This window comes from Urtica dioica, chromosome 1 (assembly GCF_054948205.1).
Source record: "Urtica dioica subsp. dioica isolate 48M chromosome 1, U.dioica_male_clone48M_v1_H2, whole genome shotgun sequence".
In the NCBI taxonomy this organism is placed as follows: Eukaryota; Viridiplantae; Streptophyta; class Magnoliopsida; order Rosales; family Urticaceae; genus Urtica; species Urtica dioica.
This window is the reverse complement of record NC_142756.1, coordinates 31,340,026-31,365,149: the sequence shown is the minus strand read 5'-3', so window position 1 is coordinate 31,365,149 and position 25,124 is coordinate 31,340,026. Positions and strand designations below refer to the sequence as shown.

The following is a 25,124-nucleotide window of genomic DNA, read 5'->3' as shown; positions in this document are numbered from 1 at the left end:
CATCGTGTTTAAAAGTGCCCACACACTAATTCCTTTCTTTCTTGAGTGATTCATGTGATAGAAACTTTCGTGGTTACTCGAGTTTTCCCGAAGAAAGAAGAAAGACGATCTGCGTGGGGAAACGAACGTTTCAACCTTCCTAAGGCTTCTCAACGTTCAAGATTGACAAAGGTTAGTAAACGAGTAATGCTCTTTAATAGTTTTTATATAAAAATAAACATATACTTGCTCTTTGTCTAGGTTAGTGAAATCTTTTTACTTGTTTAAAAGAAAATTTTTAAATTCTGCCACTTGCTCGAAGCGTTAAATCTTTTCTTAACCCTAGATCAATTCCAACAATTTCAGCTCCGGAACTTCAACGTTGGTGATAAAGTTCTCAAAAAATAATTCTTCCACACGAAGAACCCACAAGATGGAGTTCTCGGAGCCAACCGGGAAGGATAGTATATCATCAATGAAGATTACGGAAACGGGGCATACAAGATCCAGAAGCTAGATGGGAAGATGGAAAAAAAATCCCTGGAACGCCAAGTACTTAAGAAAATTTAATGTTTAATTTTTATTTCAAAAAGCGGCTTGGTTGCGCTACATGCAATTAAACATTCAAAAAACGGCTTGGCCGTAATGCTTGTAATTCCGAAAAGCGGCGTGGCCGCCTAGATTAATGAAAATGGATTTTTACTCATATTAGTTCTTTTACTATTTACTAACACAAAGTAAAACAAGGGAAGAGCAGAGTAGTATGAATTAATTTTAAATCCCAATCTAATTTTTCTAAGACAACCAGGTACAACATCTATATAGATTACCTTATTTCATAAAATAATTTCACACGTTTTAAATTTATAGTCGGAGCCTCGCCGATTAAGAAAACATTTATAATTCTCAAAATATAAAATAACAAGTAAAAGATAACGTCAAGTTAAAATAAGGTCCGACCACGAGCCAATAGTCAAAAGCCCGACCGAGCCATATAAAATATATTACAAACCAGTCCGACCACGGACTATCAGTTCAAAACCCATTAAGGCCAAATAAAAAAAAAAAGAAAGAAAACAACAACACAATTGATCTTTATAGCTGCGCCTCGACCTCTGTATTCTCCGCCGCCTCCTTCGGAACGGTCTTGGTCGACTCCATGTCGGCATCAAAGTCCGTGGTATCCAGATTAGGATTTCGCTTCTGAAGGAGCTCTAGACCGTAGTCCATCCCAGCCGAGTAGAGGTCGTCCCTCATATCCTTGTACTCGCGGGAGGCCTTGTAGGCCTCCACGGCCTCGGCAGCCGCATCTTCTCGGACTTTTTGGACCTCGGCCCGGAGGACTCCAGCTCGGCATTTTTGGACCGAAGCTCAACCTTAGCCTTCCTCGCCTCTGCCTTGGCCGTCTCCTTCTCTTTTAGATGCAGCTCATTGCGAGAACGAGGGAAGCAAGCTCGGATCCAACCATGCCGGCTAGCCGAACCATACCAACAAAATCCTGCGATAAAAGAGAGACAATTAGAAAAATGCACAACAATTTAATAAGTACAAATTCATTTACCTTGGCGGAGAGCTCAGCATAGAGAGTCATGGCCTCCTTGGTGGTCTTCTCGCGCTAAGATTCGACCTCCTCGGCATGAACTCGTTCATGAAGGAACGAGAAGGCCGGAGCAAGATGTAATTAGGCGTCCGAAGGCTCCGGTACATCAGGCGAGATGACCTCCACAAGAGGCTCGGAAGGCTTTGAGGGGCTGGAAACGGGAACCCTTGTTTTCTTCTCGGGAAGTTCCCTACCCTTGACGGAAGAATTTTTTATCTTTGGGTTCCTTGGAAACTCCTTAAGAGCGGCCCTCCTTCCCATCTCTGAAAGAGACCAAGTAAACCTCACTAATAAAAATAGTGATAAAAACGCATAAAATACAAGGCTACTTACTCCGATAAGGGCGGCCGTAAAACTTGTCGAGGAAATCGGGGTCGAGAATGGTAAATTGAGAGCGGTCTTGCTCGGACAGGTCGAAAATAGTAGAGCTATCCTCGAGCTCTTCTGGCTTGTATACGGGTAGCTCACTTGAAACACACACAAGGATGAATTAGTAGAGCGATGGATATATGTATCTACAAGCAAAATATTTTCTAATCGAAGTCGCACCGAGCTCAGAAAACTTGGTGGGGACAGTCTTGTCTCCCAAAAACCAATCTCCTTCCACCCAGAAGAAATAATCCTTCCAGTTTTTCTAACTGGTCAGAAGGAAGGTAACAATTTTCTCGGTATTTTTCCGAGCATGAGCATAATAGAATCCGTGCTGACCCGGGGATGTCTTGAAACTGTAAAATTGAGTAAAATCCTCTAGAAGAAGAGTGCACTTGTAGTGCTTCGCCCAAAGGGCAATAAGGCCTACAATAATTTTGTAGACGGACGACACAAGCTGAGTAGGAGCTAGTCCATTTCCGATAGAAGCTCCGCCGCCATGGGTGGACTGCAAGCCTCCGATCACCCTCAGAATCGAAGCATTGAAAGCCACCTTTCCCAGAGGAGGGTTGCACGCACGCTCATCGTCCCGAGGAGCAGACAACCTAATCCCCTCAGGGATCTTAAACTTTTCGTAAAGGCCATTGATATAGCTATCGCTGACCCGAGAAGTCCATTGCTTGGCAAAAACTGCCCCTATGTCCGTTCACAAGCCTTAGACACCCCCTCTCCCTCGTCTTTAAGGATCCGGTCACTCGGACCCGGAGAATCACTTTCTGGCGAAAGACTAGTACCTCTCACCTCAAGCTTAGGAGAACGTGCTCGGTCGGGATCATTCTCGAGTCTTTTGTCCCATTCGCGAGACTCCGACACAGTCGTCTCTGAAGACATTTCTTCCCTGCAATCAAATTGGGAAGGATCAAAAATCTGATCTTTTAGTTCCCGACCCATGAGCATAGGATGAAAGAGTGGACGGTGGAACACCTAGGAGAGCTCTATAGCAAAAACGGGCCGGTCCCGGCCGACTTTGGGGATGTGGTACCACTCAAGATCTCGGAAAAAAGGGATACTTGACCAAGAAGGAAGTATCACTTCTTTAGGATCAGGCTCGGTCCTTCTGACTATTCAGGGGTCAATCCTCAAATCAGGTCGAAACGAACCTCCCATATCTTCTAAATAAGGGAAAACTAAACATCGTATCAAGAAATCTCGGTGCCCAAATATTTTTCCCAAAGGATATAAGTAAGGAAAGATGTACCCAAAGATTTGTGATGACAAAGACGTTGAAAAACGGATGATCAAAACAGAAATCCTCGCCGAAAATGTCGCCGAAATGCTTGAAAGCACGGTGTGAAAGAAGAGGAATGAGAAAGATTCAAAATCAAAGACGAAACATGTTAACACAAAACATGCATAGAGTACGTACTCGGAACTCAGATTACTTCGCGAGATAGATATAACCAATTTTTCATGTTAACACAAAACATGCATAGAGATCGACTTCTGAAAATAAAATAAAAAAATCTTCAATTTTATGCTTGTTTAGAATGTTGTTATTCCAAACATAAGACTCTTCGAGCATCGACGATCTCTTTCAAGGATGAACTGTGCACATAACTTTATTATGAAAATAAATATGAGATTCTGAACGACGATCTATGGTCGAGATTATGATAGAGGGTGGCGACGAAGCAGCGTGTCAAGGGGTGAGCTATTGAGTGGTGCTCACTGCAAGCCATTTTCCTCTTCCACCATTTTAAACCTTGTTAGAGGAGTGGCCTCATCGACACATATGTATATATATATATATATATATATATATATATATATATATATATATATATATATTTGGGCTCGGCGGGTGCTTTGAGTTGTGCAAACCAAGTTTCTACAACGCTTAACTATATGCGTCGTAGAATCTCCAAGTTTCTACAACGCTTAACCATATGCATTGTAGAAACACCAAGTTTCTACAACGCTTATCCATAAGCGTTGTAGAAACACCAAGTTTCTACAACGCTTGTCATAAGCGTTGTAGAATCACTAGTTTCTACAACGCTTGTCATAAGCGTTGTAGAAAGTGGGTTGTATAATCCAACATTTGTAGTAGTGTATGGTCGTGTCATGGGAGCTGCATGGGGCTCGATTCTCGGTTGGGCTAGGAGGTTGTCCACCACCACTATTCGACGACTAATGTGTGTACCATGTTGGATGGGCGCTGATTCCTGCTATCTTGTGGTATGTGCTCTCCATGAGATGGATCTCGTTTCCTTGCTCATCTCACGAGATTTTTGTTTTATTGTCCTAGTTTTTACTTAGTTTATCTTTATTTTATATTTTATTTTTCTTTATGTTAAATAGTTGGGTTGTAGTTTAACTGGAGATGAGTTATACATCTTCCAGGATCGCGATATGGGAATGCTGCTATAGATTTTACTTTACATGGTGGACGATCATTTGTTTGGTCAATGAATTTTAGTTGTATGGTTTTTCAATCAATTAATGAAGAAAACGCAAAATAGTCAAATATTTTATAATAAAAAAAAATGACTGCACATTGTAGTTTTCTGTCTGTTGTTAATGATTTTGATTCAATCAAATAAAGATGATGTGCTTTGAGATCAGTTTTATACTTTATTAAAATTTGTATTAAATCTACAATCTCAAAATTTTAACATGCTTTCTAAAATCATTTCTATATAAAATATTCAAATTAGATTTTTGACAAATAAATACGGTACTACCATAAAGTGATGAGTATATTTTTCTCCACAATCACTAAATATATACTGCCAAATTAAAAACTAAGGGACCTTCTTCATTAACACACACCAACTCATTGTTAAACGTGACCTAACGGTAGCGGGACGGGACGGAATCTCCGCTACCGTTAGGCACAGTAACGGGAGCGTGACTCCCGTTACCGAAATAGTAAGGGGAGGGGAGTCCCGTTATCTTGACTAACGGGACGCGGTGAACCCGTTAGTCCCGGCCATTGAATTTTTTTTTTTAATTCTGGCTGTTGGATCTTAAAAGAGCTGTTTTTTTTTTTATTACTGTTTGAATATAGCTGTTGGTGGCAATTTCGGCGAAAATTTAAAAAAAAATTTAACCCATTTATTTCTAAAATCTATAAATACCCCCCATTTCATTCATTTTCTTCACACATTTCTCTCAAACTCTCTCAATCGCAAACTCTCAAGCTCTCAATATCATTTTTTCATTGCATCTTCATTCCACAACCGAGGAGGTCGAAGGGGAAGAGCTTCCCGAGGTCAACAAATGCACCGATTTTAAGAAAATTGGTTGCACTTGTCTCAAAACGCCCCCGACCTAAACACCGAATACAGTTTCGATCCAAATTATGTTGCTCATACTTTCGTCCATTCTGAATTCACCGAAATTCCAAACACCCAAGTGCCATACTACCCTCAAATGGATCCCGAGCAAGCCTATCAAGCTCAAATTCCGTCATCCGAAGTGGCTTATGAAGCATTTCAAGAATACGAGCAACATATGCGTGAATCCCAAAATCCAAATGAAGAAGAAGATGATGATGAAACCCAAAATCCAAATGAGGAAGAGGAGGAGGAGGAAGAAGAAGACCTACCACCACGTCCACCTCAACGTCGAACACTACTACAAATACAGTTTTCCGGTGCGGATGACTTTTGGGTGCGACTTTTCGCACCTAAAAGTCGCACCAAAAAGACTTTCAGGTGCGAATAGTCGGACCCAAAAATCAAATAAGCGCTGGAAAATTTTCGCGAATTTTTTTGAATTTGGGTGGTGCGACTTGTCGCACCCAAAAGTGTGTTAATACTTTTGGGTGCGACTAAGTCGCACCCAATACTTTCTCCAAAGTATTAGGTGCGACTAAGTCGCACCTAAATGACCTAAATTTTTCCGCGGCCAAACTTCCCCCTTTTTTTACAAATGTCATTGGGTGCAACTTTGTCGCACCCGAAAGCACTGACACAAGTCATTGGGTGCGACTAAGTCGCACCCAAATTCAAATGTCTATATAAATTAAGAAGCTGATCGGTTTTCATTCTATCCGAGCCAAACACCCAAAAAACTTACTCTCTCTCTCCGATTTCTCTCCTGTAGTTTCTCCGACCCCCGTCGCCGCCACCACTCCGACCGCCACCACTACCACTCTCTCTCAGCCTCCGACCGCCACCACTACGCTCTCTCTCTCTCAGCCTCTGACCGCCACCACTACGCTCTCTCTCTCAGCCTCCGACCGCCACCACTACCCTCTCTCTCTCAGCCTCGGACCAGTCCTCCGACGACCACCCCCGGAGACCCCTCGAGCCAGACTCGATCTGAACCGGCCTCTTCCTCGAGCGACCCCTAGAAGCCTCTGCACTTGAGTGTGTGTCCGTGAGTCTCTCTAGCTGCAGCCAAGAAGTCCCGCCAAGCTGCTACTTGTCCCGAGCCATTCTGCCAAGGTATTACTTTGTCTCTATCTGTCATTTGTTCATGTGTGTTTATGTGTGTGTATGCCTGACCATGTGCGTGTATTAGTTTGTAATTTTTTGTCGTTTTTCAGTCCCAAGCCACTGTCCCGAGCGAGCTGCTGTAAGTTTGTCATGTGACTGAGTGTGTGTGTGTTTGTGACTGTATTTGGTGTATAATTTTTTTTTTCAGTGTCGCTGTCCTGATCGAGCTGCTGTCCAATTGACCCCGACCACGAGCCGATGTCCCTGTGTGTCTACTCGACTCCTTATTTGAGGTTATTTATTTTTGTTCAATAAGTTTTGTTTGTTAATTAATATTGATAAGTGTTTGAAAATAGTTGAGTGGTTAGTGGAAATTAACATGTTCATATGAACCTGATAACTTAGTTTGCAACTTAGCTCATTTATTAGTTCATTCATATGAAAGTAGTCAGTTTAATTGAAGTTAGTTAATTTGTTAGTGGAAATTGATAATTTGAAATGACACTTGTACCTGATAACTTAGCTCATTTCTTAGTTCATTCATATGAAAGTAGTTAGTGTATTTTTTTATTTTTATTTTATTCCAGGCCGCTGTCCCGCCAAGCTGCTCGAGACCCGCGCGCTTCATCTCCGCCGTCGGCCTCCTCCTATTCGGCTTCGGCTCGGGCTCGGCTGTTGGTTTCTCAGTGTTGGTTTCAAAACGGTTGGTTTTTTTTCTGTTAGTTTTTGTTAGTCTGCAGGGTTACTCAGTGTGTATGTGTGTTTTTTTCTTTTTATTTCAGTTGATTTGGCGAAACCCAGGCAGCGACGCCCACGAACTCCCCGTCGCAGCACCGTCGTGCCTCTCGCAGCCTCGCCGTGCTCAAGTCCCGCCTACAGGTTAGCCTCTCGCAGTCCTTTTAATTGTGTTTTTAATTACTTTAGATTAATTGTAATTAGTATAATTAGTCTAATTGTTAATTAGTTAGGTAATTAAATCACTACTACAAATTTGGTTTTCTGATGCGCATGACTATCAGGTGCGACTAGTCGCACCTAAAAGTCGCATCTAAATGACTTTCGGGTACGACTAGTCGCACCAGATTGTCAACCCGAAGTGATAAAAATTTCGCTAAATTTGTTGTTTGCTTTTGAATATCACGTGCGACTAGTCGCACCTGATAGTTTCAAAAACTATCCGGTGCGACAGAGTCGCACCTGATAGTTTCAAAATTTTAAGCGGGCCAACTCTCCCCCTCATTATTTCATTCAAGATTGACGTGGCATTCTGGATAATTTTTTATTATCGGGTGCGACTAGTCGCACCTGATAAATCTTTCGGGTGCGACTATTCGCACCTGAAAGTTAGGTTTTTCTATAAAACAAAATCGTCTGCACTTCGTCTTCCTCATTTCGAAACCTCCGCTCCAAACACAAAAAAAACCCTCTCTCTCTCTCTGCCACCTCCGCCGCGCTCCGCCCTGTCCACCACCTCCGCCGCTTCTCTCTCTCTGCCTCATCTGCGTCACCAGTTCACGCCGCCCATTTAAAAAAAAAAAAAACCTCTCTCCGGCCAGTTCTGCAACTCAGCCGCGCTCCACACCCTCCGCCGTGCTCCGCCGCCGCTTCTCTCTCTCTCTTCTCCTTCTTGGTTGCGCTCGGCCATCAGCTCCTCCACCAAGCCGCGCGCGCCACCTCCGCCGCACTCCGACGCGCTCCGCCGTCAGGAACGCTCTCACCGACTCACCGACGCGCTCCGCCGTCAGGTACGATTCTCTCTGCCTCGCTCTCTCTCTCTCTCAATGTTTAAACTCACAGCCTCATCGTCCCGTGCCTCCGGACCTCGCCGTGCGCTCAGCCCCGGCCGCTGCCTCCGACGCACTCCGCCGCGCTCCGCCTCTCAACCGGTATTTCTCTCTCTCAATCCCTCTCTGCCTCGCTCTCTCTCTCTGCCTCTCTGCCTCGCTCTCTCTCTCATCAGTGTTTAAACTCACAGCCTCCGGACCTCGCCGTGCGCTCAGCCCCAGCCCCGCTGCCTCCGAGTCCCAGCCACCGAGCCTTCCTTCTCTGAGAGTCCCGGCCAGGTTAGTATTTTTTTTCTGTTTAGGTATTATTAGTTTATATATTATATGTAAATATATATTGTATAGATTTTATTGTTTATTGTATATTGTATATGTGTAAATATATATTGTAATTTGTATATGTTGTTAAGTAATTTTAATTAGATAAAAGTTTATGTGTTAGGAATTAATTTGTATATATATGTGTAGCTTAATTAGTATTAATTTGATATAGTATAGGTTAGTGTTTTTTGACATGTTTTGACATAGTTTGTGATATAGTATAGGTTAGTGTTTAGTTTAAATTTGTTTTGTTTTAATTAGTTTTGATTTATTGTAATTTATCAATTAGGAATTGTAATTAGTCTAATAATTACATGAATAGGTTGTTTAGTTTAAAATTATTTAATGAAATTAAAATTGTAATTGTAACATGCTACTTTGAAATTGATTAGTAATTGTAATTGATAATGTCACATGTTTAATAATTTGATTAGTTTAGGTTAAATCTAAGTCTTATTTGTGTTTTGTGACATGTTTTGATGTTTTGTGACATGTTTAGTATAAAATGAAGTTTAAGTTAAAATGAAGTTTAAGTTAAAATGAAGTTAATGAATTTGTGATTAGTTTCATTTGATTTAACATGAATGTCGCCAAGAAAGAAATCCCAAAAGGATATCAAAAAGACGATTGGGAGAAGGTGATAGAGGAGTTCGCAACTGACGATTGGAAGGTAATGTATAATTCAAAAAATTATGTTATCTTCTATGAAATCGAATTATAACGCAATTTAATATGTGCAGAAAAAGTCTACTCGCAACAGAGACAATTCAAAGAACAAGAAAACGAAGTCCACACAAGGGTCGATTTCTTTTTTGGCTCATCGACATTTGAACGTAAGTTTATTCTAATTTTGTAATATTTTTTTTGTAATAAATACATTACTCATATTTTCATAAGAACTGCAGAGTAGGGAAGATGGGACTTTGGCCTCGGCGTTAAACACGTGGGAGAAAAAACATCAAGATGATCAAGGCAATTGGACGACAGCTTGGGCGCAACAAGCATTTGTAAGTTACTTGTGTTAATTACTTAATAATCAAGTTTCGATAATCTTAATAATTTTTTTAACATATGTTTGAAGGCACGAATTATGACTCAAGTCGAGGATATGCAGCGACAAGCAGCGGAGTCAGGCCAAATGTTTGACATAGACCAGGCGGAGCAGTACGCGATGGATACTGTTCTCGGGCAACGTCGATATTGGTATGTCGGGATAGGTCCCTCGATCCCGAGATCCTCGTATCTCTTGGCTCAGGCTCAGGACGACAGCTCGTCCTCAGGTTCTTCATCGACGCGCGTTCCAGATCCAGTGATTAGCAAGCTACAAGCAGCGTTGGCCGCACAACAAGCTCAGATGGAGGCGTTTCAGCGACAGTTCTTTGCCTACACACAGCAGCATCCGTCTCACATGCAGACATCCCCCGCGATGATGCACCCTGGGACGACGCCGCCATCAGCTTCAATGCCGAATGTTCAGACGCCGGCATCCGCTTCAATGCCGAATGTTCAGACGCCGCCATCCGCTTCAATGCCAAATGCTGATCAGACGCCAGGTTCGGTAGAATTTCAGCGACATCGTTCGAGCGGCAGCGCATCAGGCCGCCAAGGCGCACGAGCAAGATCTGGCGGAAGAGGAGGCCGTGCATTCCAGAATTGGCAGACTTCGAATGAAAAAGGGAAACAAAAAGAATAAATTGTAATATTTTTAATTTATTGAATGTAAATTATCAAATTTTATGAATTTAATATTAGAATTTCTATTAAATTATTTATATAATTATTCTAATTAATATTATTCAAATTATTTATTTAATTTAACAACAAAAATATTTAATTAATTTTTTAAACTATAATTTTTATATATTTAATAGGCTGATTCTATTAGAATCAGCATTTTAAAAAAAATAACTACAGACAATCAGATGCGACTAGTCGCATCTGATACTTTCGCGGGAAGAGTATCAGATGCGACTAGTCGCATCTGATTGTACTAACACCCGCCAAATATTTCGCGGGGAATTACTATCAGATGCGACTAGTCGCATCTGATACTCTTCCCGCGAAAGTATCAAATGCGACTAGTCGCATCTGATACTAAAATTCACGCTTTAATTTCTTATTTTGAGGGATATTTAGGTGCGACGTTTGGTGCGACTTGTCGCACCTAAAATGTCGCACCTAAAATCATCAGGTGCACACTTTCAGATGCGACTTTGTCGCATCTAAAGTCGCACCTGATGATACTTTCAGGTGCGACATTGGTGCTTTCAGGTGCGACTTTTGTCGCACCCGATGCTATTAATTGTACTAGTGAATAGTTTTTTATATGTATATATATATGTATTATTAATGTAGTTAGTTTGATAAAATTGTTAATTATGTAATTGAAATTAATTTGATAGAATTATAAAAATTGTTAATTATGTAATTGAAATTAATTTGATATAATTAGTAAAATTGGTAAAATTGTTAATGTAATTGAAATTAATTTGATATAATTATTAACATTGTTAATCATGTAATTGAAATTAATTTGATATAATTAGTAAAATTGGTAAAATGTTTTATGTAATTGAAATTAATTTAGTTAGTAATTTTTTAAGTTAATATCATATAATTTAAGTTATTTGTTCAATTGTTAATCACGAAATTGAATTTAGTTGAGTTATTGTATAATTTAGTTTTAGTTTACATATTTTTGATAAATGAGTTTATATTATTGAATTTTTGTTGTAATCGAGCCACGAAGGTTCGATTTAGGGTTTAGTTGATTATTAAGATAGTTTTGGATGATTTGTATATGATTTTTAAATGAGTTTGCAGGTTTTTGGTTTGTTAGAATTATAGGGGAAATTCTGCCGAAATTTCGGTAGAGTTTCCAACCAATTATTCTCAAAACCCTAATTTTTTCAATTCGATTTCAAATAACATAAAATTCATAATTTCACCTTTATAGTTCTTCGTCCCTTAGCAATAACTCTTAAGCCGCACTATTCGGCATCAGCGCCAACATAAGTAATCGACTTCATTCGTCTTCGTCATTTAGCAACAACTCTTAATAATTGTTCTTTTTCTCTTTCGTTTAGCGAAATCAATGTCCAATCCAAGTAGAGATTGGATCAACGAGAACAATCGGTTGTCCTTGCAGTATAAAATCAGAGTTAATGAATTTATCCGCGCTGCAAGAAGATTTCCGAACGATAATTACGAATATCGATGTCCATGCAAGCCTTGCAACAACGTGAGATGGCACGACATTAGGGTTGTAAGGCATCATCTGCTAAACAAAGGGTTTACCCCGGGCTACACAGAATGGTATCATCATGGCGAGGTCGTGCGTTCCGTCGATCATCTTGAAGAAGTCCCCATCGGAGAAACAGCCCAGAGAGGAGTAGGAGGAATACATGCTGTTGTGGAGGATATAAGAGATCACGAGGATTTCGATGGTGTTACGGAGCCGGCTCCGAGCGATGTGCGTGTGGAGGAGCAAGTGGAAGACTTGTTCGCTGAGTTGGAAGCGGAATTGTACCCTGGATGCAAGGAGTTTTCGTCGTTGTCATTCTTGGTTCAGTTGATGCACCTTAAAGTCACGAACCATTGGACGAACAAGTCGTTCACATAACTACTGCAGCTTTTGAGGAAGTCTCATCCAGCCAGTAATCGAATACCGGAGAAGCACTACGAGGCAAAAGCAAAGCTGAAGCGTTTTGGCGTGGGATACGAGATGATCGACGCGTGCATTAATGACTGTGTCCTATTCCGAAAACATCTCGCGAACGTCGACGTGTGCCCGATATGTAACGAGAGTAGATGGAAGCCAACTGGTAAGAAGATACCGCAAAAGATATTGCGATATTTTCCCTTGAAAGATTGATTGAAGCGACTGTACGCATCTCGACACACGGCGCTTCATATGCAGTGGCACGAAAGAGATCGCGTCAGGGAAGGTGGCGTTCTACGACATCCTGCGGATGGTACAGCGTGGAAGAATTTGGACGAGAGATACCCAGGTTTTGCTGCAGAGCCTCGGAACGTGCGGCTTGGGCTAGCTGCGGATGGATTCAACCCGTTTGGGGATATGAACCTATCATACAGCATGTGGCCTGTAGTATTTACGGCGTACAACTTGCCGCCTTGGTTGTGCATGAAGAAAGAGTACTTGATGCTCACGCTTCTGATCCCGGGGCCTCATTCACCAGGAAAAGAGATGGACGTTTTTTTGCAGCCTGTGGTTGAAGAGCTGAAAGAACTGTGGGAGAATGGAGTCCGCGTTCGTGATGGAGCCAAAGATGAAGTGTTTCGATTGCGTGCCGCGTTACTTTGGACGATAAACGATTTTCCGGCTAGATCGTATTTATCGGGATGGAGCGGCCAGGGGTATCTCGCTTGCCCTACGTGCAACTTTGACACGCCGTCCCTAAAAATCAGAGACAGGATCGTCTACTACGACCATCGTCGGTTCTTAAAAAGGCGTCACCGATTAGGGAAAAGCAACGATCACTACAAAGATAAGCACGAGAAACGAAATAAACCCGAGAAGTTGACTTCACAAGACATACTCGCTCAGTTGGCTGGTGTTTCTTGCACGACTACTGGCAAACACGCTGCCTCTGTAGGCAAAAAACGAAAGCGAGCTGAGTGCGAACTGAATTGGACCAAGAAAAACATCTTTTACGAGTTGCCGTACTGGTCTGAGTCGCAGTTGAAACACAACATGGACGTGATGCACGTAGAGAAGAACGTGTGTGAGAATCTTCTCGGGACGATGCTCAGCTTGGAAAAGAAGAACTATGACACCGAGAAGGCGAGGCTTGACTTGATGGACTTGGGCATCAAGACTGCTTTGCACTTGGAACCAAATGGAGGTAGGTATTACAAACTGCGAGCGTCGTACGTTTTAACCCTTGAGCAGAAACAGCGATTTACAGAGTACTTAAAATCTGTCAAATTTCCCGATGGTCTCGCTGGGAATTTAAAAAAAATGTGACAACTGATGGGAAGCTCACAGGTTTGAAGTCGCATGATTGCCACGTGATCTTGCAAAGATTGTTGGCTGTTGGTATTCATCCTTTTGTGCCACAACCAATACATGATACGATCACCGATCTTTGCAACTTTTTCAAGTTGATAACTTCGAGAACATTAAGAGCCGAAGATCTTGAAAGAGCGCAAGAGTCTATCGTCGTGATCTTATGTAAGCTTGAGATGATATTTCCACCTGCTTTTTTCACGATCATGGTTCACGTGGCGATGCATCTACCAGAGGAAGCGTTGCACGACGGCCCGGTGCATATGCGGTGGATGTATCCTTTTGAGAGATACCTTGGTACGTTAAAACATTTTGTCAAAAATAGAGCTAGACCAGAAGGCTATATTGCAGAAGCTTATGTTGTAGAAGAAGCTCTACCGTACATTGCAAGGTATATTGAAGATAAGAAAGTAGTTGATGAAGTTCAAGTGCGAGAGCTCTCCGTTTTTCGATCCAAGATGTGTGTGCCTTATGGGATGATGAACGCGATAGTATTAGACGATGAACAAAGAGAAAAAGCGGAGTGGTACATCTATACCAACTGTCCTGAAGTGGATCCGTATTTGGTGTAAGTAATCGATCCACTTGCTTCTCTAAGTTATTTCATTATTGTATTTTGTTTAAGCAATGTTTTAAACAACAGCGAGCATTTGGATTTCCTGAACGAATCTGGAGTTCGCGATATTGAAGCGGAGCATAGAAAGGGATTCAAAGATTGGTTTGCGAACAAGGTAATAACACAATAACCCGTTTTTTTATAAACACACAAGTGCAAACCAATACTTTGTTTCGTAATAACCAGATTTTTGAAATGAAAGCTAGTGGCTCTGACGTGTCTGACGAGATCTACTCGCTTTCTATCGGTTCCCTTCAAGTCGCTTATCAATATCCATGCTGCTTTGTTAACGGCGTGAAGTTCATTACTCATCGTCGCGATAATCAACGAGTCACTCAAAATAGCGGTGTATGCGTGCCTGTGGATGATTTCACTTACTACGGTCGGATGGAAGACGTCTTGGTGCTGAATTATAGGTACGACTGTCGTGTTGTATTATTCAAATGTATATGGTACGGTGACAAGCACGATTCTCGGCGACTAGTTCACAACGATAAGACTACTGGAGAAACGAGTGCTTTTACCGCGAAACAATGGTTTACAGAGGAGCCGCCGTACATACTCGCAATTCAGGCGAAACAAGTCTTTTACATCAAAGATCTTGTTTTAGGTGATAACTGGGAAATCGTTCAGGAATGCAATCATCGAGGGATTTGGGACGTTCCTGAAGTCGACCCTACCACCTCAGCCTCGATTCCGTTGACAATAGAATTGTCAAACATCGATCGTCTGAATCATCGACATGAAATCGAAGATGCTGAGCTAGTAAATATCGTTGACGATGGTGAGGAAGACGATGATGATCATGAGGAATGCATCGTTTTTTAGGGAGAAGATGTTGATGTTGATGTTGATATAGGTAGTGATGACGATGAATGAGAACTATCTATGTAACCACGGTTTTCCTCCGCCTTATGTGAGGTTTTATAATAAAATATATCTGTGGTGTCACCCACGTTTTTGTATGATGTTGTTCCCTTTTGTTTTGTGATGTATGTTCACAAATGTTGTTTTATTTTATACGATGTCAATTTACAAATGTTGTTTTCATTTTATAGGATGTCGACCGCTTCAGGTTCTGGTGGAGATTCGCCACAGAGACCGGATTCTCAAGGTCCGCCACAGGAACCTGATTCCCAAAGTCCTAAGAAATCAAGGGGACCAACAACCGGCTCGACGTCGGCGCGAGCAACACAGGGTGTACCGGGTGCGAAGGTGGTCAAGTGGGACCTAATAAACCAAACATTCTATCAAGAGATAAGGAAAGAAAATAAAAAGGTTGGACTATTTAACAACCGCCTCGGTGCTTTGGTGAAAGCACATATCCCGCCTACGACTCGTGATTAAGGTGAAGTGACGCTCGAGACGTTGGCTGCTATTTTGAGCGCACTTCATTCCGAGTTCAGATTTGTGTACACGGATCCTGACACCGGCGAGGATCTGCCTGCGGATTGCTTTCAGAATACGATTGATCAGGCTATCATTCGGAATGCCAAGATCAGGCGACGCAACCAGAAGTCCAAGCTATCAGAGAAGTACATGTTGGAGTTTTGTGGGAGCCAAGAAAACGCTAAGGCGGAAACACCACCGGGATATAAGAACGAGGATTGGGAGGCGGTGGTAGACGAGTTCGCAACTGACGATTGGAAGGTACGTAATGTATGATTGTAATAAATCACAATATCTTTATTAGATTGAATAATGATAAAATTAATTATTTGCAGAAAAAGTCTAATCGCAACAAGGAGAATTCGAAGAAGAAGAAGACGAGGTCGACTCAAGGATCTCTTTCTTTCTTGGCTCATCGTCATTTGAACGTAAGTTATTCTAATTTTGAAATACTTAATTTGAAATAAATTCAATACTTATATTTTCATAACAATTGCAGAGTAAGGATGATGGGACTTTGGGCTCCGCGTTAACGACGTGGGAGCAAAAACACCACAATAGAAAAGGTGAATGGACGACAGATTGGGCGAGACGAGCACATGTAAGTCATATGTGATAATTACGATTACGTTACTTACATATTAATTAATTTTTAATAATTTTTCTTATGTGTAAAGGCGCGGATAGTTACTCTACTGGCGGATCTTCAGCGACAAGCAGAAGAGCAAGGCGTAGTCTTTAACCAGAACGACGCAGAGGAGCACGCGATGCTAGAAATTCTCAGGAACCGTCAAGATTGGTACGTTGGAATAGGTCCAGCGGTATTGCTCAGGCTCAGGACGAAAGCTCGTCGTCAGGCTCAGGCTCATCGCGGCGCCGCGTTCCAGATCCAGTTGTTGGCGAGCTCCAAGCTCAGGTGGCGGCACAACAACTCGCTATGGATGAGATGAGGCGAGCCCAACAACAACAGATGGAGGAGATGCAGCGACAACTATTCGCGTTCACGCAACAGTTTTCGCCCTTGCCTCAGATGTCGTCCGGCATGATGCCACAGATGCCTCAGATGTTGCCCGGCACGATGCCACGAATGCCTCAGACGACGTCGTCGCCTCAAATGCACCCGTCACCTCAGACAACGCCGCCATCAGTTTCAATGGCAGATGCTCAGACGACGCCGCCAGCTTCAGCAGAATTCCAGCGAGAGCGTATGAGCGGCAGTGCACGAGGAGGTAGCAGCAGTTCCGGAGGAAGATTTGGTGGAAGAGGGAGTAAAACATTGAAGGAGTGGTTTACAAACCGAGGAAAACGAAAGGGAAAAGAATGAACATTTTTTTTAATTATTTGTCGTACATTATAATAATTATCGTAACCGAACAACAAATGTTTAGTTTTTATTATTATTATGAATATTAATTAATGAATTTTCTAACTAATAAACTATTTAGTAAGTATTATTTGATTATAATCATAAATTTATAAGCATAATAAACCAAAAAAAAAAATTCAAAAAAACTATCGGGTGCGACTATCCGCACCCGAAAATTGAGCGGGTAGACCTTTGGGTGCGAATAGTCGCACCCCAAAGGTAAACATTCCCCGCCACAAAATGGCGGGCAGGCTATTGGGTGCGACTTGTCGCACCCAATAGTTTCGCGGGAAAGCCATTGGGTGCGACTTGCCGCACCCAAAAATTTGGCGGGTAGGCCAATGGGTGCGACTAGTCGCACCCAAAGGTTTGGCGGGTAGGCCTTTGGGTGCGAAAAGTCGCACCCAATAGCCTTCCCGCGGACTTTTTCGCACATCTTTTCTGACTTATGGGTGCGAATTTCGGTGCGGAAAATCGCACCTAAAAGTCATGACCATCGGGTGCGACTTTTCGCACCCATCACCTTTAGGTGCGAACTTTCGGGTGCGACTTTGTCGCACCTAAAGGTATCATTGGGTGCGACTTTTGACTTTTAGGTGCGAAAAAAGTCGCACCCAATGATGCTTTTTGTACTAGTGGAAGTCGAAGTCAAAGCGATCTTGCCGTTAGTGTGCCACGACCTCGACAACGTGAACAACAAGAGGAGACACAACAACGACGACAACGACGAGCACAATGATACGAACCTCGGCCGACTAAGCTCCGAGACCCGATACCCCAATAGCACAGCGACGGATCGTCTACGTTTTAGGAACGAAGGTGGATCGAATGACGCCACGGACGGATGCGAATGGCCGTCTGATGAGTCGGGCTCGAACTCCTACACGCACCGCTTTGTAAGAGACTCGAATAGTTCTAAACGAACCAAAGAGAGAATGAAAATCCTCACAGAAAAGTGTTTAACTCGAAAATCAGAATTGTGTGTCTTCCATTCAGCCTAAAGGCTTAATTTATAGAGTTTACAAAGGTCAAATTCGCAGCTCCATGGGCCCCATAACCTAATAAGCCCATTTAGCCTTATTTAAGTACTAATAAGCATAAAACAAAGGACCAGCCCAATACAAACCATTATGGGCGTTTTAAATAACATGTCTTGGCCCAAATAACATAAACTGAAAATAGAAAAATAGGAATAGTCTGACTAATTCAATTCAGCCCAAATGACGTTCTTCATTGTTGTTTCTTGGCTTCCTTGAATCCTCTCCTTTGCGAGCTTGTCCCCTTCTTCATCTTGGAGCTTGATGATCAGATTGTTAAGCTCCTCCTTGAATCTCCTCGCTCGAGCTCTTGTCACGGGTCCTTCCGGCACTTGGTATTTTGCTTGCGGCTCCTTTTGGGGCATGTCCTCATCATTCCCCTCGTCTTGAAAAGGATTTGCCCTCAAATCATGATCTGCATCAAAAGGAGATAAGTCAGTCACATTGAATGTAGCACTAACATTATACTCACCTGGAAGATCCAATTTGTAGGCATTATCGTTGATCCTGCGAATAACTTGGAATGGTCCATCGCCACGCGGCTGTAGTTTGGACTTGCGTTGCTCAGGAAAACACTCCTTGCGCATATGTAACCAGACCCAATCACCTGGTTCGAAAATCACTCTCTTGCGGCCCTTGTTGGCTTGCTGCGCATACTGCTCCGTTCTTCGCTCAATGTTGAGTCGTGCCCTCTCGTGAAGCTGCTTAACAAGCTTTGCTTTCTGTTCACCATCTAAATTCACATGCTCAGACATAGGAATAGGAGATAAATCCAACGGCGTTAGTGGGTTAAAACCATAGACAATCTCAAAGGGTGAGAACTTAGTAGATGAATGAATAGCGCGGTTATAAGCAAACTCAACATGTGGTAAACAATCTTCCCAAGTTTTGATATTCTTCTTAATTATTGCCCTCAACAAAGTCGACAAGGTCCTATTGACTACTTCGGTCTGACCATCAGTTTGGGGGTGACAAGTAGTCGAAAACAACAACCTAGTACCCAACTTAGCCCATAAGGTCTTCCAAAAGTAACTCAAGAACTTGGTATCCCTATCCGAGACAATCGTCCTAGGCATGCCATGCAACCTAACAATCTCTCGAAAGAACAGATCAGCAACATTAGAAGCATCATCGGTTTTGTGACATGGGATAAAATGTGCCATCTTTGAAAACCTATCAACCACTACAAAAACAGAATCACGACCCCGCTTAGTCCTAGGCAAGCCTAACACAAAATCCATAGATATATCTACCCAAGGTGAGCTAGGAATAGGCAAAGGTGTATACATACCGTGTGATTGAACTTTCGACTTAGCTTTCCTACATGTGATACAATTACCACAGATCCTCTCAACATCACGCTTCATGCGAGGCCAATAAAAGTGCTCTTGGATCACTCCTAGAGTTTTTGCTATCCCAAAATGTCCCATAAGGCCCCCACCATGAGCTTCCCTAACTAACAACTCCCGAAGAGAACAACTAGGCACACAAAGTCTACCAAGCCTGAACAAAAATCCATCATGCCTAAAGTAATCTCCCGACGCCACCTTCTCACACTTCGTAAATATCTCACTAAACTCTCGGTCTTCTGGATACAACTCTTTGATATGTTCAAAACCAAGCAGTTTAGCATCTAAAGTGGAAAGTAAGACATACCTTCGAGAAAGGGCATCGGCTACCACATTCTCCTTACCTTGTTTGTACTTGATGACATATGGAAACGGCTCGATGAACTCCATCCATTGCGCATGCCGTTTGTTGAGCTTTTGTTGTCCCTTCAAGTACTTCAGTGACTCATGGTCGGTGTGGACCACGAACTCTCTTGGCAAAAGGTAGTGCTGCCAAGTCTCTAAAGCTCGAATCAATGCGTACATCTCCTTGTCGTAAGTGGGGTAATTAAGGGTGGCCCCACTCAATTTTTCGCTAAAATACGCAATCGGCCGTCGATCTTGCATGAGAACTGCTCCGATTCCCACACCGGATGCATCACACTCAACCTCGAATGGTTTATCGAAGTTAGGTAATGCGAGACAAGGAGGGTTGACTAATTTCCCTTTGATTTCGGTGAACGCCTCCTCTTGTGCTTGCCCCCATGTGAACGCCACATTTTTCTTCATCACCTCCGTGAGCGGGGCAGCGATCGTGCTAAAATCTCTGACAAAGCGCCTATAAAAGCTCGCTAAGCCATGAAAACTTCGTACTTGTGCTGCATTTGTCGGCGTCGGCCACTCCTGAATAGCTTTCACCTTTTCCTCATCTACTTGCACTCCTTTTGAACTTACAACAAAACCCAAGAAAACAACGTGATCGGTGCAAAAGGTGCACTTGTCAAGGTTAGCAAATAACTGTTCACGTTTGAGTACAATAAAAACCTCACGCAAGTGTAAGACATGATCATCCAGGGTCTTGCTATAAATCAAAATATCATCAAAGTATACCACCACAAATTTACCAATGAACGAACGCAAAACATGATTCATAAGTCGCATAAATGTGCTAGGTGCATTAGTCAAACCAAAAGGCATCACTAATCATTCATACAACCCAAGTTTAGTTTTAAAAGCGGTTTTCCATTCATCCCCCTCTTTCATTCTAATTTGGTGGTACCCACTCTTTAAGTCAATCTTAGAGAAAACACACGCACCATGTAATTCGTCTAGCATATCATCCAATCTAGGAATGGGAAATCGATACCTGACCATGATGTTGTTGATGGCTCGGCAATCCAGGCACATCCTCTGGGACCCATCCTTCTTTGGAACCAATAGAACTGGTACGGCACAAGGGCTCATGCTCTCTCTAATGTACCCCTTTGACAAAAGTTCCTCGACTTGCCGTTGCAACTCCTTCGTTTCCTCAGGGTTGGTTCGGTAGGCCGGTCTGTTTGGAAGCGAGGCTCCGGGTACAAGGTCAATCTGGTGCTCAATCCCCCGAATCGGTGGTAGTCCTGTTGGCATATCTCGAACAACAACGTCCTTGAACTCCTGCAAAAGAGAAACAATGGCAGTAGGTAGAACCTCGCCATGTTGGTTAGTGAATAAGGCAGCCTCCTTGTACACAAGTAAAATCATCGGCTGTTTGGCAAAGAAGGCTTTCCTCACATCACTCTTGCCCGCAAAGAAGTTGTTTTGTTTTCTCTCACCGATTTTGTTTTTCATGACCCCATCTTTTTCTTCACTCCCCACTTCCCTCTCGTGTTTTCTCTCTGGGACTCTCTCTTTTTTTCTCTCTGTTTTTACCTCATCCCTTGGTTCTTTTCCCTTCTCTAGGGTCCTAAACCTTTCCCTCTCTTGTTGCATCCTCAGTTGATCTTCATGAACTTGCTTTGGAGTAAGGGGTGCGAGGGTGATGGTACGATTCTTGTGCCTGAGGGAGTACTTGTTGGTGTAGCCGTCATGAGTCACCCTCCGGTCGAATTTCCACGGCCGCCCCAAAAGTATATGCCCCGCGTCCATTGGTGCCACGTCACAGAGCACCGAGTCCTCATAGCTGCCAATCCGGAAACTGATAAGGACTTGTTTGTAGACACGTACCTCTTCACCATCATTAAACCACTGAAGCTTGTAAGGACGAGGGTGGTTTGTCGTGGAAAGTCCAAGCTTCTTCACTACAGCAACGCTGGCTATGTTCGTACAACTCCCTCCATCGACGATAACACTGAACACCTTCTCACCAATATGGCACCTGGTGTGAAAGATGTTTTCACGCTATTCCTCATCATCTCGTACAACCTGCGCGTTCATAGTTCGTCGAGAGACCAACACGATCTCTGCTGGTGCCTCAATTTCCTCGTCTGACTCTTCTCCGGTACCCTCTCGGTCTTCCTCTTCATCGTCGGTAATCATCTCTCCGGTCGGAAGAATCGTCATGCTCCTCTTATTCGGGCATTGATTCGCGAAGTGACCTACTCCCTGGCACTTGAAGCACTTGATATCACGATTTCGCTGAAATGACGTCTCCGGTTTCTTTTGAGCACTGGGACCAGGATTAGATGTGGTTGGGGCCGTGGAAGTGCTTGGCTTGGCTACGTCCCCTCGTGGTTTGAAACTGCTCTTCTCGTCTCAGTTGAAGGTCTTCTTCCATGCAGGTTGTTCTGAGAATCGGTTTCCCTGCATGCTACCCCTCGTCTTGAGCTGCTTCTCAATCTTGACGGCCAAGTGAACCAAATCCTCCATCTCGACATAATGTTGCAACTCCACCTTGTCCGCTATGTCAGGGTTCAGCCCGTTGATAAATCTGGCCATGGTAGACTCGCGATCTTCCTCGATGTTTGCTCGGATCATGGCAACCTCCATTTCCCGGTAGTACTCCTCAACACTGCGAGTGCCTTGCCGTAGGCGCTGAAGCTTCTGGTAGAGCTCTCGGTAATAGTGGCGAGGCACGAATCTCTTCCTCATGATGGCCTTCATCTCATCCCAAGTCTCTATGGGCTCCTCTCCATCCCGTTGCCTACTCGTCACCAACTGATCCCACCAAACAATAGCATAATCAGTGAATTCAGCGGCAGCAAGTATTACCTTCTTGCGTTCGGTGTAGTTGTAGCAATTGAACACAAACTGGGCTTTGGTCTCCCATTCAAAGTAGGCGTCCGGGTCACTTTTCCCTTGGAATGTTGGAATCTTCTGCTTGATGCCACCAATTCCTCCGTCTTCTCTGTCCCTTCCTCCATGTCTTCTTTCGAACATTCTCTCGTTTCGTCCTCCTCTCCTATAATCCTCCTCTTCAAAATCATTCTCCATCTCATCTTCTGTCTCCTCCCTAGGATGTCTTCGTCTTCCTCTGTTGGGAGCTTGTTGGCCTTCCTCCACTCTCTCGACACGTTCTCGTAGTGGCTCCAACTCTTCCCTCATCATCCTCCGCATTTCTCCTATCATTGCTTGCATCATCAGCCTCCGGTCTGGAATTCCCTCATCTGCGTCGCCGTTGTTAGACATGGTTGCTGCAAGATATTGTTAGTAACAAAAGAAAAACCTCACCAAACTCTCCCTCACGTGTTTACACTCAAATAATATCACTCAGCGCTCGTGTTTGATAATGGCGATAGTTATACTCTCTCTGCCTTTTACCACTCACTCAAACTCTCTATAGGCTCGTACCGAACTACTCAGAGACCAGGAAGGTGATGAAAGGAATTCGAAAACGATACACCAAAACGACACAAACGACACCCAAACGACACGAACAATAAAACGACACCACGGAAAGTTATGACCAGGTCTTATATAAGTCCCAAAAAAAACAATTCTCCCAAGGTGCGACAATCAGCCCAAAATGACAAATGGCGACAAAATTTTTTTCGATAGGATGTAGGATACCTAAAAACGCTCCAAAACACACAAGGAATCTATCAGGAAAATAAAATTTCGGATCCTCTTTCTTTTTTTTTTTTTTTTTTTTTTTTTTTGATATCCGGGAGATAAATGCTAATTCAGAATTAATGTGAAACGCTGAAATTGATTGTGATCACACGAAATCAGGAAACGAATGAAATGGTAATTAAGTGGAAATTGATTCTGGAAATAAAAGGAATAAAAGCAAATCAGGAAAACTAAGATATAAAGATACTTCCGAAATTAGGTGCCAAAAATCGGGAAACTGAATAAAATTGACTTCCTAAAACAGACTTTGACAATTAAAACGAAAATTATGTCTCCACGGATTCTCTTTCTTTCTTTTTTTTTCTTTTTTTTTTTTTTTTTGACGCTCAAGAACTCAGACCTATCACGAAAAGAACACAGACCTATCACGAAAAGAACACAGACCTAATACGAAGATAACAAACACAGACTCAACACAACAAATACGTACGTACGGAATGAACACAACATAAACGAAGAGACGAAAACAAAGAAAACGAAACAAAGGATAAGCAGACCTAAAAGTAGAGACTAGCTCTGATACCACTTGATACGAACCTCGGCCGACTAAGCTCCGAGACCCGATACCCCAATAGCACAGCGACGGATCGTCTACGTTTTAGGAACGAAGGTGGATCGAATGACGCCACGGACGGATGCGAATGGCCGTCTGATGAGTCGGGCTCGAACTCCTACACGGACCGCTTTGTAAGAGACTCGAATAGTTCTAAACGAACCAAAGAGAGAATGAAAATCCTCACAGAAAAGTGTTTAACTCGAAAATCAGAATTGTGTGTCTTCCATTCAGCCTAAAGGCTTAATTTATAGAGTTTACAAAGGTCAAATTCGCAGCTCCATGGGCCCCATAACCTAATAAGCCCATTTAGCCTTATTTAAGTACTAATAAGCATAAAACAAAGGACCAGCCCAATACAAACCATTATGGGCGTTTTAAATAACATGTCTTGGCCCAAATAACATAAACTGAAAATAGAAAAATAGGAATAGTCTGACTAATTCAATTCAGCCCAAATGACGTTCTTCATTGTTGTTTCTTGGCTTCCTTGAATCCTCTCCTTTGCGAGCTTGTCCCCTTCTTCATCTTGGAGCTTGATGATCAGATTGTTAAGCTCCTCCTTGAATCTCCTCGCTCGAGCTCTTGTCACGGGTCCTTCCGGCACTTGGTATTTTGCTTGCGGCTCCTTTTGGGGCATGTCCTCATCATTGGCTTCCTTGAATCCTCTCCTTTGCGAGCTTGTCCCCTTCTTCATCTTGGAGCTTGATGATCAGATTGTTAAGCTCCTCCTTGAATCTCCTCGCTCGAGCTCTTGTCACGGGTCCTTCCGGCACTTGGTATTTTGCTTGCGGCTCCTTTTGGGGCATGTCCTCATCACACAACAACAACAAAACAATAACAACATGAAGGTGCTCAACAACAACAACCTCAACAATCACAACAACCACCTCAACAATCACAACAACCACCACGACGTCGTAGTAGGTCCGTTGTGTGGACGTGGTTTGAAGAGGTGATTGCGAACGGCGAAAAAGCCGGAAAATGTCACGATTGTGGAAAAATCTTCAGCGCTCACAACACAAGAGTCGGGACGTCGCTCTTGTGGAGTCATCACAGGAACTTCTAGGGGACGCAATCTGGAGCCTCGTCAAGCGTTGTAAGTAATATCGATCCTGTAGTCTTTAGACGTGATTTAGTAGAATACTTTATTTCCACCGATCAATCTTTTAGTCATATCGAATCTCAAGGCTTTGTTAGATTCACGAGTTCTATAATTCCAAACGTCATATATAGGAAAGCCTTGAGATCCGATATC

At 42.9% G+C, this 25,124-nt stretch overlaps 1 pseudogene; it reads right to left on the bottom strand.

Annotated features, from left to right (window-relative positions):
- Positions 1–1,660: 1,660 nt before the first annotated feature.
- On the bottom strand, positions 1,661–22,869 carry LOC149407887 (uncharacterized; annotated as a pseudogene).
- Positions 22,870–25,124: the final 2,255 nt, after the last annotated feature.